The sequence below is a fragment of the Bos indicus x Bos taurus genome, chromosome 28 (assembly GCF_003369695.1).
Source record: "Bos indicus x Bos taurus breed Angus x Brahman F1 hybrid chromosome 28, Bos_hybrid_MaternalHap_v2.0, whole genome shotgun sequence".
Lineage (NCBI taxonomy): Eukaryota > Metazoa > Chordata > Mammalia > Artiodactyla > Bovidae > Bos > Bos indicus x Bos taurus.
The window spans coordinates 132173-145671 of NC_040103.1; the positions used below are offsets into that span (position 1 = coordinate 132173).

General features: G+C 38.3%; 1 pseudogene; it reads left to right on the forward strand.

The window, feature by feature from the left end:
• The first annotated feature begins 12281 nt into the window (after positions 1-12281).
• LOC113885162 lies at positions 12282-13211 on the forward strand (annotated as a pseudogene).
• The last annotated feature ends 288 nt before the right edge of the window (positions 13212-13499 follow it).

Below are 13499 nucleotides of genomic sequence, written 5' to 3' on the forward strand. Positions count from 1 at the left end.
AGCATGGATGGGGGAGGCGATAAGTCACAGCGACCATGCTCGCCAAACACCTCATCACCTGAGGTGAGACCCAAGTGAGTCTGCACTTCTGAGGACTACCTGAGTGCCTGAACCGAGCGGCTTAGACCTGGGAGGTGCATGCAGCCCAGGGCCAGCCTCGGATGGTTCCCAGCAGAGCAACCTAGAGCCTGAGCAGTGTGGGCAGGGAGGGCACACGTGTCATGAGTGGGGGCAGACCCAGTGTGGCTGAGACACTGCGAGCACATGCCAGTGTTATTTGTTTGCAGCGTCCCTCCCTCCCCACAGCACGACTGAACAAGTGAGCCTAAAAAAGTGTCCACCACCACCTGCTTGTGTCATGGTGGAAATCAGACATTGAAGAGACCAGCAAACAGAAGAAGCTAAAACAGAGGGAACCGCCTTGGAAGTGACAGGTGCAATAGATTAAAACCCTGTAGTTAGTACTGACTACATAGGAAGGGGCCTATAGATCTTGAGAAATATGTGCCGGACCAAGGAACTATCCGAAAATGAACTGACCCCACACTGCCCACAACAACACCAGAGAAAGTCCTAGATATATTTTTACTATCATTTTTTAATATTTTTAAAATTTTAAGTCCTCTAAAAAGGAAACAGCAACCCACTCCAGTATTCATGCCTGGAAAATCCCATGGACTGAGGAGCCTGGTGGGTTACAATCCATGGGGTCGCAAAGAGTAAGACATGACTGAGCGACTTCTGTGTTGTATGTATTACTCCTTTAATTTTCATCTTTATAACCTACTATTACTTTGCAAAAAAACGAGACCCTATTTTTTAAAGCAAACTTCATATTAAAAGATGCTTACTCCTTGGAAGGAAAGTTATGACCAACCTAGATAGCATATTCAAAAGCAGAGACATTACTTTGCCAACAAAGGTTCGTCTAGTCAAGGCTATGGTTTTTCCTGTGGTCATGTATGGATGTGAGAGTTGGACTGTGAAGAAGGCTGAGCACCGAAGAATTGATGCTTTTGAACTGTGGTCTTGGAGAAGACTCTTGAGAGTCCCTTGGACTACAAGGAGATCCAACCAGTCCATTCTGAAGGAGATCAGCCCTGGGATTTCTTTGGAAGAAATGATGCTAAAGCTGAAACTCCAGTACTTTGGCCACCTCATGCAAAGAGTTGACTCATTGGAAAAGACTCTGATGCTGGGAGGGATTGGGGGCAAGAGAAGGGGACGACAGAGGATGAGATGGGTGGATGGCATCACTGAGTCGATGGACGTGAGTCTGGGTGAACTCCGGGAGTTGGTGATGGACAGGGAGGCCTGGCGTCCTGTGATTCATGGGGTCACAAAGAGTCAGACAGGACTGAGCAACTGATCTGATCTGATATATAATTTTTGTAACTTTGGTTTTTTTTTTTTTTTCTTTTCTTTAATATTGTATTTTTGAAAATCCAACTGCTACTCTAGAGTTTTAATCTTTGCTTTTTGGTATTTGTTATCAATTTTGTACCTTTAAGAACCCAATCTTCAGTACTCGTTTTTACTTGGGAGTGAGATTATTGGCTTGACTGCTCTCTCCCCCTTTGGATTCTCCTTTTTCTCCACCAGTTTGCCTCTATCTCCTCCCTCCTCCTTCTCTTCTCTACCCAACTCTGTGAATATCTGTGTGTTCTGGATGGTGGAGAACACTTAGGAAACTCATTACTGGCTGGATCTGTCTCTCTCCTTTTGATTCCCCCCTTTATCCTCCTGGCCACCTCTGTCTCCTTCCTCCCTCTTCTCTTCTCTGTATAACTCCGTCAACATCTCTGAGCAGTCCAGACTGTGGATCACACATAAGGAAGTGATTACCGGCTAGCTTGCTCTCTCCTCTTTTGATTCCACCTTATCTCATTCGGGTTACCTCTAACTCCATTCTCCCTCTTCTCTTCTCCATGTAACTCTGTGAACCTCTCTGGGTGTCCCTCACTGTGGAGAAACTTTTCATCTTTAACCTAGATGTTTTATCAATGGCGCTGTTTATATGGAGAAGTCTTGAGGCTACTGTAAAAATAAGACTGAAAACCAGAAGCAGGAGGCTTAAGTCCAAATCCTGAGAACACCAGAGAACTCCTGACTCCAGGGAACATTAATCGACAGGAGCTCATCAAATGCCTCCATATCTACACTGAAACCAAGCACCACCCAAAGGCCAACAAGTTCCAGAGCAAGACATACCACACAAATTCTCCAACATCACAGTAACACAGCCCTGAGCTTCAATATACAGGCTGCCCAAAGTTACACCAAACCCATTGACATCTCATAACTCATTACTGGAGACTTCATTGCACTCCAGAGAGAAGAAATCCAGCTCCACCCACCAAACACGGACACAAGCTTCCCTAACCAGGAAACCTTGACAAGCCACCAGTACAACCCCACCCACAGCAAGGAAACTCCACAATAAAGAGAACTCCACAAACTGCCAGAATACAGAAAGGCCATCCCAAACACAGCAATAAAAACAGGATGAAGAGACAGAGGAATACCCAGCAGGTAAAGGAACAGGATAAATGCCCACCAAACCAAACAAAGGAGGAAGAGATAGGGAATCTACCTGATAAAGAATTCCGAATAATGATAGTGAAAATGATCCAAAATCTTGAAATCAAAATGGAATCACAGATAAATAGCCTGGAGACAAGGATTAAGAAGAGGCAAAAAAGGTTTAACAAGGACCTAGAATAAATAAAAAAAGAGTCAATATATAATGAATAATGCAATGCAATGCAATGCTGCTAAGTAGCTTCAGTCGTGTCCGACTCTGTGTGACCCCATAGACGGCAGCCCACCAGGCTCTCCCATCCCTGGGATTCTCCAGGCAAGAACACTGGAGTGGGTTGCCATTTCCTTCTCCAATGCATGAAAGTGAAAAGTGAAAGTGAAGTCACTCAGTCGTGTCTGACTCTTAGCGACCCCATGGATTGTAGCCTGCCAGGCTCCTGCATCCATGGGATTTTCCAGGCAAGAGTACTGGAGTGGGATGCCATTGCCTTCTCCTGAATAAGGTGATAAATGAGATCAAAAACACTCTGGAGGGAACAAATAGTAGAATAACAGAGGCAGAAGATAGGATTAGTGAAGTAGAAGATAGAATGGTAGAAATAAATATATCAGAGAGGGAAAAAGAAAAATGAATTAAAAGAAACATTAAAGGACAATCTCAGAGACCTCCAGGACAATGTTAAATGCCCCAATATTCGAATCATAGGAGTCCCAGAAGAAGAAGACAAAAAGAAAGACCATGAGAAAATACTTGAGGAGATAATAGTTGAAAACTTCCCTAAAATGGGGAATGAAATAATCACCCAAGTCCAAGAAAACCAGAGTCCCAAACAGGATAAACCCAAGGTGAAACACCCCAAGACACATATTAATTAAATTAACAAAGATCAAACACAAAGAACAAATATTAAAAGCAGCAAGGGAAAAACAACAAATGACACACAAAGGGATTCCCATAAGGATAACAGCTGATCTTTCAATAGAAACTCTTCAGGCCCAAAGGGAATGGCAAGACATACTTAAAGGGATTAAAGAAAATAACCTACAGCCCAGATTACTGTACCCAGTAAGGCTCTATTTCAAATATGAAGGAGAAATCAAAAGCTTTACAGACAAGCAAAAGCTGAGAGCATTCAGCTCCACCAAACCAGCTCTCCAACAAATGTTAAAGAATCTTCTCTAGACAGGAAACACAAAAAGGGTGTATATAAACTCAAACCCCAAACAATAAAGTAAATGGCAATGGGATCATACTTACCAATAATTACCTTAAACGTAAATGGGTTGAATGTCCCAACTAAAAGACAAAGACTGGCTGAATGGATACAAAAACAAGACCCCTATATATGTTGTCTACAAGAGACCCACCTCAAAACAGGGGACACATACAGACTGAAAGTGAAGGGCTGGAAAAAGATATTCCAAGCAAATAGAGACAAAAAGAAAGCAGGAGTAGCAATACTCATATCAGATAAAATAGACTTTAAAACAAAGGCTGTGAAAAGAGACACAAAAGGACACTACATAATGATTAAAGGATCAATCCAAGAAGAAGATATAATAATTATAAATATATATGCACCCAACATAAGAGCACCACAATATGTAAGACAAATGCTAACAAGTATGAAAGGGGAAATTAACAGTGACACAATAATAGTGGGAGACTCTAATACCTCACTCACATCTATGGATAGATCAACTAAACAGAAAATTAACAAGGAAATACAAACTTTAAATGATACAATAGACCAGCTAGACCTAATTGATATCTATAGGACATTTCACCCCAAAACAATGAATTTCACCTTTTTCTTAAGCGCACATGGAACCTTCTCCAGGATAGATCACATCCTGGGCCATGAATGTAGCCTTGGTAAATTTAAAAAAAAATGAAATCATTCTAAGCATCTTTTCTGACCACAATGCAGTAAGATTAGATGTCAATTACAGGAGAAAAGCTACTAAAAATTCCAGCATATGGGGACTGAACAACACGTTGCTGAATAACCAACAAACCACAGAAGAATTTGAAAAAGAAATCAAAATATGCATAGAAACAAATGTAAATGAAAGCACAACAACCCAAAACCTGTGGGACACTGTAAAAGCAGTGCTAAGGGGAAGGTTCATAGCAATACAGGTATACCTCAAGAAATAAGACAAACGTCAAATAAATAACCTAACTCTACACCTAAAGCAAGTAGAAGAGGAAGAAATGAAGAACGCCAGGGTTAGTAGATGGAAAGAAATCTTAAAAACTAGGGCATAAATACATGCAAAAGAACCAAAAGAGACCATGGCAAAAATCAACAAAGCCAAAAGCTGGTTCTTTGATAGGATAAATAACATTAACAAACCATTAGCCAGATAGCCAGACTCATCAAGAAACAAAGGGAGAAAAATCAAATCAATAAAATTAGAAATGAAAATACAGAGATGACAACAGACAACACAGAAATACAAAGGATCATAAGAGAGTACTATCAGCAATTATATGCCAATAAAATGGACAACTTGGAAGAAATGGACAAATTCTTAGAAAAGTACAACTTTCCAGGAATTTGAACCAGGAAGAAATAGAAAATCTTAACAGACCCATCACAAGCACAGAAATTGAAACTGTAATCAGAAATATTCCAGCAAGCAAAAGCCCAGGTCCAGACGGCTTCATAGCTGAATTATACCAACAATTTACAGAAGAGCTAACACCTATCCTACTCAAACTCTTCCAGAAAATTGCAGAGGAAGGTAAACTTCCAAACTCATTCTATGAGGCCACCATCACACTAATACCAAAACTTGACAAAGATGCCACAAAAAAAGAAAACTACAGGCCAATATCACTGATGAATATAGATGCAAAAATCCTTAACAAAATTCTAGCAATCAGTATCCAACAACACATTAAAGAGATCATACACCATGATCAAGTGGGCTTTATCCCAGGGATGCAAGGATTCTTCAATAGCCACAAATCAATCAAAGTAATACACCACATTAACAAATGGGAACACGTGTATACCTGTGGCAGATTCATTTTGATATATGGCAAAACCAATACAATATTGTAAAGTTAAAAAATAAAAATAAAAAATATATAAAAAAATACAAATAAAAGCCATATGATTATCTCAATAGATGCAGAAAGGCCTTTGACAAAATCCAACATCCATTTATGATAAAAACTCTGCAGAAAGCAGGAACAGAAGGAAAATACCTCAACATAATAAAAGCTATATATGACAAACCCACAGCAAACATTATCCTCAATATGAAAAATTGAAAACATTTTCCCTAAAGTCAGGAACAAGACAAGGTTGCCCACTTTCACCACTACTATTCAACATAGTTTTGGAAGTTTTGGACACAGCAATCAGAGCAGAAAAATAAATAAATGGGATCCAAATTGGAAAAGTAAAACTCTCACTGTTTGCAGATGGCATGATCCTCTATATAGAAAACCCTAAAGACTCCACCAGAAAATTACTAGAGCTAATCAATGAATATAGTAAAGTTGCAGGATATAAAATCAACACACAAAACTCCCTTGCATTCGTATACACTAGCAACTAGAAAATAGAAACAGAAATTAAGGAACAATTCCACTCACCATTGCAAAGAAAATAATAACATACTTAGGAATATATCTTCCTAAAGAAACTAAAGAACTATGCATAGAAAACTATAAAACACTGGTGAAAGAAATCAAAGAGGACACTAATAGATGGAGAAATATACCATGTTCATGGATCGGAAGAATCAATATAGTGAAGAGGAGTATACTACCCAAAGCAATTTATAGGTTCAGTGCAATCCCTATCAAGCTACCAATCATATTTTTCACAGAGCTAGAACAAATAACTTCACAATTTGTATGTAAATACAAAGAACCTCAAATAGCCAAAGCAATCTTGAGAAAGAAGAATGGAACTGGAGGAATCAACCTGCCTACTTCAGGCTCTACTACAAAGCCACAGTCATCAAGACAGTATGGTACTGGCACAAAGACAGAAATATAGATCAATGGAACAAAATAGAAAGCCCAGAGATAAATCCACACACCTATGGACACCTTATATTTGACAAAGGAAGCAAGAATATACAATGGAGAAAAGACAATCTCTTTAACAAGTGGTGCTGGGAAAACTGGTCAACCACTTATAAAGGAATGAAACTGAACACTTTGTAACACCATACACAAAAATAAACTCAAAATGGATTGAATATCTAAATGTAAGACCAGAAACTATAAAACTCCTAGAGGAGAATATAGGCAAAACACTCTCCGACATAAATCACAGCAGGATCCTCTATGACCCACCTCCCAGAATACTGGAAATAAAAGCAAAAATAAACAAATGGGACCTAATTAAAATAAAAGCTTCTGCACAACAAAGGAAACTATAAGCCAGGTGAAAAGACAGCCTTCAGAATGGGAGAAAATAATAGTAAATGAAGCAACTGACAAATAACTAATCTCAAAAATATACAAGCAACTCCTGCAGCTGAATTCCAGAAAAATAAACGACCCAATCAAAAAATGGGCCAAAGAACTAAACAGACATTTCTCCAAAGAAGACGTACAGATGGCTAACAAACACATGAAAAGATGCTCAACATCACTCATTATCAGAGAAATGCAAATCAAAACCACTATGAGGTACCATTTCACGCCAGTCAGAATGGCTGTGATCTAAGTCTACAAGCAATAAATGCTGGAGAGGGTGTAGAGAAAAGGGAACCCTCTTACACTGTTGGTGGGAATGCAAACTAGTATATCCACTATGGAGAACAGTGTGGAGATTCCTTAAAAAACTGGAAATAGAACTGCCTTAAGATGGATAGGGAGGCCTGGCATGCTGCAATTCATGAAGTCACAAAGATTTGGACACGACTGAGTGACTGAACTGAACTGAACTGAACTCATGACCCAGAAATCCCACTACCGGGCATACACACCGAGGAAACCAGAATTGAAAGAGACAAGTGTATCCCAGTGTTCATCGCAGCACTATTTATAATAGCCAGGACATGGAAGAAACCTAGATATTCATCAGCAGATGAATGGATAAGAAATCTGTGGTACATATACACAATGGAGTACTACTCAGCCTTAAAAAGAATAAATTTGAATCAGTTCTAATGAGGTGGATGAAACTGGAGCGTATTATACAGAGTGAAGTAAGCCAGAAAGAAAAACACCAATACAGTATACTAATGCATATATATGGAATTTAAAAGATGGTAATGATAACCTTGTATGCGAGACAGCAAAAGAGACACAGATGTATAGAACAGTCTTTTGGACTCTGTGGGAAAGGGAGAGGATGGGATGATTTGGGAGAATGTCATTGAAACATGTATAATATCATATATGAAACGAATTGCAAGTCCAAGTTCAATGCATGATACTGGTTGCTTGGGACTGGTGCACTGGGATGACCCAGAGGGATGGTACAAGGAGGGAGGTAGGTGGGGGGTTCAGGATGGGGAACACGTGTATACCCATGGCAGATTCATGTTGATGTATGGCAAAACCAATACAATATTGTAAAGTAATTAGCCTCCAGTTAAAATAAATAAATCTAAAAATAATAATAAAACAATAAAGCCCACAGATTGGAGGAAAATCTTTGCAAATAACACAGCTAACAAAGGATTAGATTCCCAGATTTACAAACCTCATGCAGCTCAATTTAAAAAAAAAAGAGCAGATCTAAATAGACATTTCATCAATGTAAACATACAGATGCCATGAGGCACATGACAAGATGCACACATTGCTAAGTATCACAGAAATGCAAATTAAAATTACAGTGAGACATCAACTCACCTGTCAGAATGACCATCATCAAAAAAACCTACAACCAGTAAATACTGGAAAGGGTGTGGAGAAAAAAGAACACTCCAACACTGTGGAAGGGAACGTAAATTGATACAACCAGTACGGAGAACAATATGGATTTTTATTAAATAAAACTAAAAATAAAGCTACCATACGACCTAGAAATCCTACTCCTGGATATATATCTGGGAAAAACATGTTTCATAAGGATACATGCACTCCAGTGTTCATTGCAGTGCTGTTTACAATAGTCAATACAAAGAAGCAATTAATTGTCCATCAATAGATAAATGGATAAGGAAGATATAGTACATATATATAATGGAAGTTTTCTCTCTGACATGATCTCACAGGGTAACTACATCACAGATATTACTGTGATGGAATTACACCATCCTTGCTATTTATACAACAGTCAGCATACTTAGGGAGAAGGCAATGGCACCTGACTCCAGTACTCTTGCCTGGAAAATCCCATGGATGGAGGAGCCTGGTAGGCTGTAGTCCATGGGGTCGCTAAGAGTCAGACACGACTGAGCAACTTCCCTTTCACTTTTCACTTTCATGCATTGGAGAAGGAGATGGAAACCCACTCCAGTGTTCTTGTCTGGAGAATCCCAGGGATGGGGGAGCCTGGTGGGCTGCCGTCTATGGGGTCGCACAGAGTTGGACACGACTGAAGTGACTTAGCAGCAGCAGCATACTTAGAAAGCCAGGTTCAGACAGAGAAAAGACACTCACATATTTTGGCTGCAAGTGCAGGGAACACAATTCCCCACTCAAAATGAGTGTTTCCCAACCATATCTCCAGAGAACACCTGTTTCTAAGACAAAATCTTTCCATCAAAGCAGATAATTAATTCCTGGGAGAGAAAATTGCTGCTATAGATCAGGTCCTAGAACCTATATGGCAAACTTGGTAAATGGCCACACATGCAATCGAAAATGTCTTTTCTTGTTTACATTTTCCAAAGAAATATATGTCAAGAGTGGAAAGACTCATTTGAATATATTTCCTCCACACATTCTGCCTCCTAGCTTTTGGATCAGGCCATTCATGGAAGATAATTTTACCTTGGTATTTTAAGCGAATTTATTCTAAATTCAAGTCCCAGATTTTCTGTGAAAACTTTTTCAGTCTTTAAGCTAGAAGAAAAGATTTAGACCTATCCAAAGACTTACTTATTTTCTATTGACTTGATATTGAATTATCTGAATAGCCTCTTTCTGAGTGTGTCATATTATTCCTATTGAAAGTTTCTTATCCAAAGAGGAGGTCAATTTTAAAATGGAATTAGTTCTGAACACCCTCAAATATCATTAATATCATCTAAGACCAGAAGGTAAGTTTTTCAACAGTTCTGTTAGTAAATTAGAAAAGGTTGTTATTTTCCATATATAGTAATTATTATATTTTAATACTTTTCAAATACAATAGTAAAACCTTTTATATTCACCACCTTTCTTCAAAAGATATTTGGTAAATTTCATAAACCTAATTTGACAGAAGAAAATACTAGTCTCACTGGGATTAATAAATTTGTTAAAACCCTTTTCTCTAACATCAGTTATACTTATTTTGTCTCAGACAATTATTTTAATAATTAAGACTACTCATGAGTATGAAAATAAAACCTAAATGAATTTCACACACAAAAAGATATCAATGTAAATATTAGATGATATGAACCATCACTTGTTTTGTTCAAATATGCATATGAAGAACTTCCTGGGAGCAAATGCTGAACATAATATGGATCTCTGTGACTTCTTTAAATGTAAAATTGGAGATGATTCTTCCTTAGTCTATTGTATGGTCAAATGTTTAGATATATCATTTCCAAAAATATAGATTTCTCCTAATCCAGAGTGCATAAATAGCCATATAAGTGAGGAAGGTCCTCTGTGTGTCCCAATAATGTGGTGTTTGCATTCAGAGATCTCTTCAATCAGTTCTCATGATGGCCTGGGAGGTGAGGTGGATTATACTTCTCACTTGATACTGAAAAACAAAAATGTAAGATGCCAAGAAATGCACCTCAGATCAACAAGTAGCAAGAGGGAAAAGGCAAGATTATAATCTGGACCTTCTGATTCCCAAATCAATATGCTCTCCCAATGGGATTGTCATTTTCAAAGTCATTTACAACATTTTGCAGAAGAGTGTGGGTTCATGCTTTATAGGGAAATTTTCGATGGAAGAAGTGTGGGTAGGGGAAAAAAAAAAGATAAAATGGACCTTTGATGAAAGCAGTACCATATAGTTATTAATATTGGGGGAGTTCAGTAAATTATACTGTGTGTGTACATCTCTGATCTTTGTATAGGTTGATTAAATTTATATATAAAACTGCCTCTGAGGTAAGATAAAGATAAATATGACTATATTGGTTTCATTTTTTAAAGTTTACTAATTTAGCATTGTTTATTGTAATAATTTTATAGGTTATGGTTTAAAAATTTGGAACAACAAAAAATAAAAGTATAATTTAAACTAATCTTAACTCTGTCCTTTGTAGCTGCCTGAGTTTACGCAGAATTCTTAACTTCTCTAAGCTTCTACTTCCTAATGTGTAAAATAAGTATAAAAATGATAGTAGTAAACACAAGTTTTTAATGAAGCTTGAATAATGAAGTATCTTCAGTTCAGTTCACTTCAGTTTCTCAGTCATGTCTGACTCTTTGTGACTCCCTGGACTGCAGCACGCCAGGCCTCTCTGTCCATCACCAACTGCAGGAGTTTACTCAAACTCATGTCCATTGAGTCGGTGATGCCATCCAACCATCTCATCCTCTATCTTCCCCTTCTCCTCTAGCCTTCAATCTTTCAAAGCATCAGGGTCTTTTCAAATGAGTCAGCTCTTCACATCAGGTGGCCAAAGCATTGGATGGCCTCTTAGAGCACAGTAAATGTTCAGCAAGTTTTAGCTAATAGTATTATTACTACTATATTTTTACTATTATATACTAAGATTCCTTCTCATATGCTATGTGAAAGAAATATACATAGACTGTAATCATGCTGTGCATATAGCAATTGATCATTAAAGTATATTTATCAATTATTTTAATGTTATTGGATTTAGGAAACATGTTTATTTTATTGGGCTCCCCAGTGGCCCAGCTAGTAAAGAATCCGCTTGCAATGTGGGAGACCTGGGTTTGATCCCTGGGTTGGGAAGATGCCTTGGAGGAGGGAACGGCTACCCACTCCAGTATTCTGGCACAGTAGCTTCTTTACCTTTTCATTATTTTCCCATTTCCAAAGCTCTGTTACACTTTATGTGAAATATTACAGTCTGATACTAATGTTGTTCTATCTTCCCTCCCCTTACTAAACCTCATCGCACTTCATACAAGTAAGAAAAAGATCATTTTTGGAATTAAATCCAACACACCTTCTCTCTCTCACATCCCTCTTCATCCTTATTTTCACATTTTCATTTAACTTACATGGTTTCTCATTTCCTAAGAATAAAGGGAAAACCCCGTGGTTTTGCATTCATACCCTTTACCCTTTACATCCATATTCTACCTTTCATCTCAGGTTTGGCTGCCACTGTATGTGGGATCTATTGATTCATATTGGGCTTGCGTCATCTCACATAAGTATATGTGCACAGAAATTCTCCCACCTTTGTGTTCAGAGTCCCTCATGTCTCTAACTCTAAGTATTTTCTCTCCTCAGGGGAGTATGTAAGTTATCTTTAACAGATCAGAAATATTTTTCCTATGTCAAGAAAAGAACTCAAAAATTCAGAACTCCATATAACCTGGGCATTTATTTTTTATTACATGGAGAGGCTTAGTGAAATCAAGGTTGAGGTGCTGAAAAGTAACTTTTTTTTTTTTTTTTTTTTCAGGTAACATAATGAACCATAATACAAAATAAATGGAGAATAGGAGCAACGTGACAGAGTTTGTTCTCTTGGGGCTCACACAGAATTCAAAGTTGCAGAAGATCATATTTGTTTTGTTTTTGGTTGTCTACATCATCTCTGTGGTAGGAAATTTGTTCATCATGGTCACCATTATAGTCAGTCCATTACTGGGATCTCCCATGTACTTTTTTCTGGCTTATCTCTCCCTTATTGATGCTTGCTACTCCTCTGTGAATACCCCTTAACTGATTGTCGATTCCCTCCGTGAAAGGAATACCATCCTCTTCAATGGATGCGTGATGCAAATCTTTGGGGAACATTTCTTCGGAAGTGCTGAGGCCATCCTGCTCACTGTGATGGCCTATGACCGCTATGTGGCCATCTGCAAGCCCTTGCACTACACAAGCATCGTGAACTGGAGGGTGTGTTGGCTGCTAATTGGAGTAGCATGGGCGGGAGGCTTTCTTCATGGAATCATACAGATCTTTTTCATCTTCAGATTACCCTTCTGTGGCCCTAATGTCATAGACCACTTTTTGTGTGATCTGAACCCTTTGCTAAATCTTGCCTGCACTGATACTCACATTCTAGGACTATTTGTTGCTGCCAACAGTGGTTTCATTTGTCTTATAAACTTCATCCTCTTGGTGGGCTCCTATGTGGTCATTCTGCACTCCCTAAGGAACCACAGTTTGGAGGCAAGGCGCAAGGCCCTCTCCACTTGTGTCTCCCACATCACAGTTGTCACCATGCTCCTTGTGCCCTGCATTTTTGTATATCTGAGACCACCAGTTTCTTTACCAATTGATAAAGCAGTGGCTGTATTCTACACTATGATAACTCCCATGTTAAATCCATTCATCTATACCTTGAGAAATGCCCAGATGAAAAATGCCATTAGGAATTTGTATAATAGAAAATCTATTTCAGGTGATAAATAAGAGGTACACAGAGACCAGCATTGATTCTCCTGGTGCAAAGTTCAGAAGGACATTGTTGATACTTTCAGCAAAAAAGACCTTTGAGATAAAGGGGGGAAAATAGCCACTATAAATCATAGATTCCACAATGAGGAGAAGAAATGATGCATGAAATGTGAGACAAAGTGGCAGGAGACTACTTTTTAATGTTTGGAACATTCTGAGAAAACTAAGACTTAGTTTTTCTAGCTTTATCTATCTATATGCCTTAATAAATTCATTCTAATAAAACAAAAAATAAATACATTG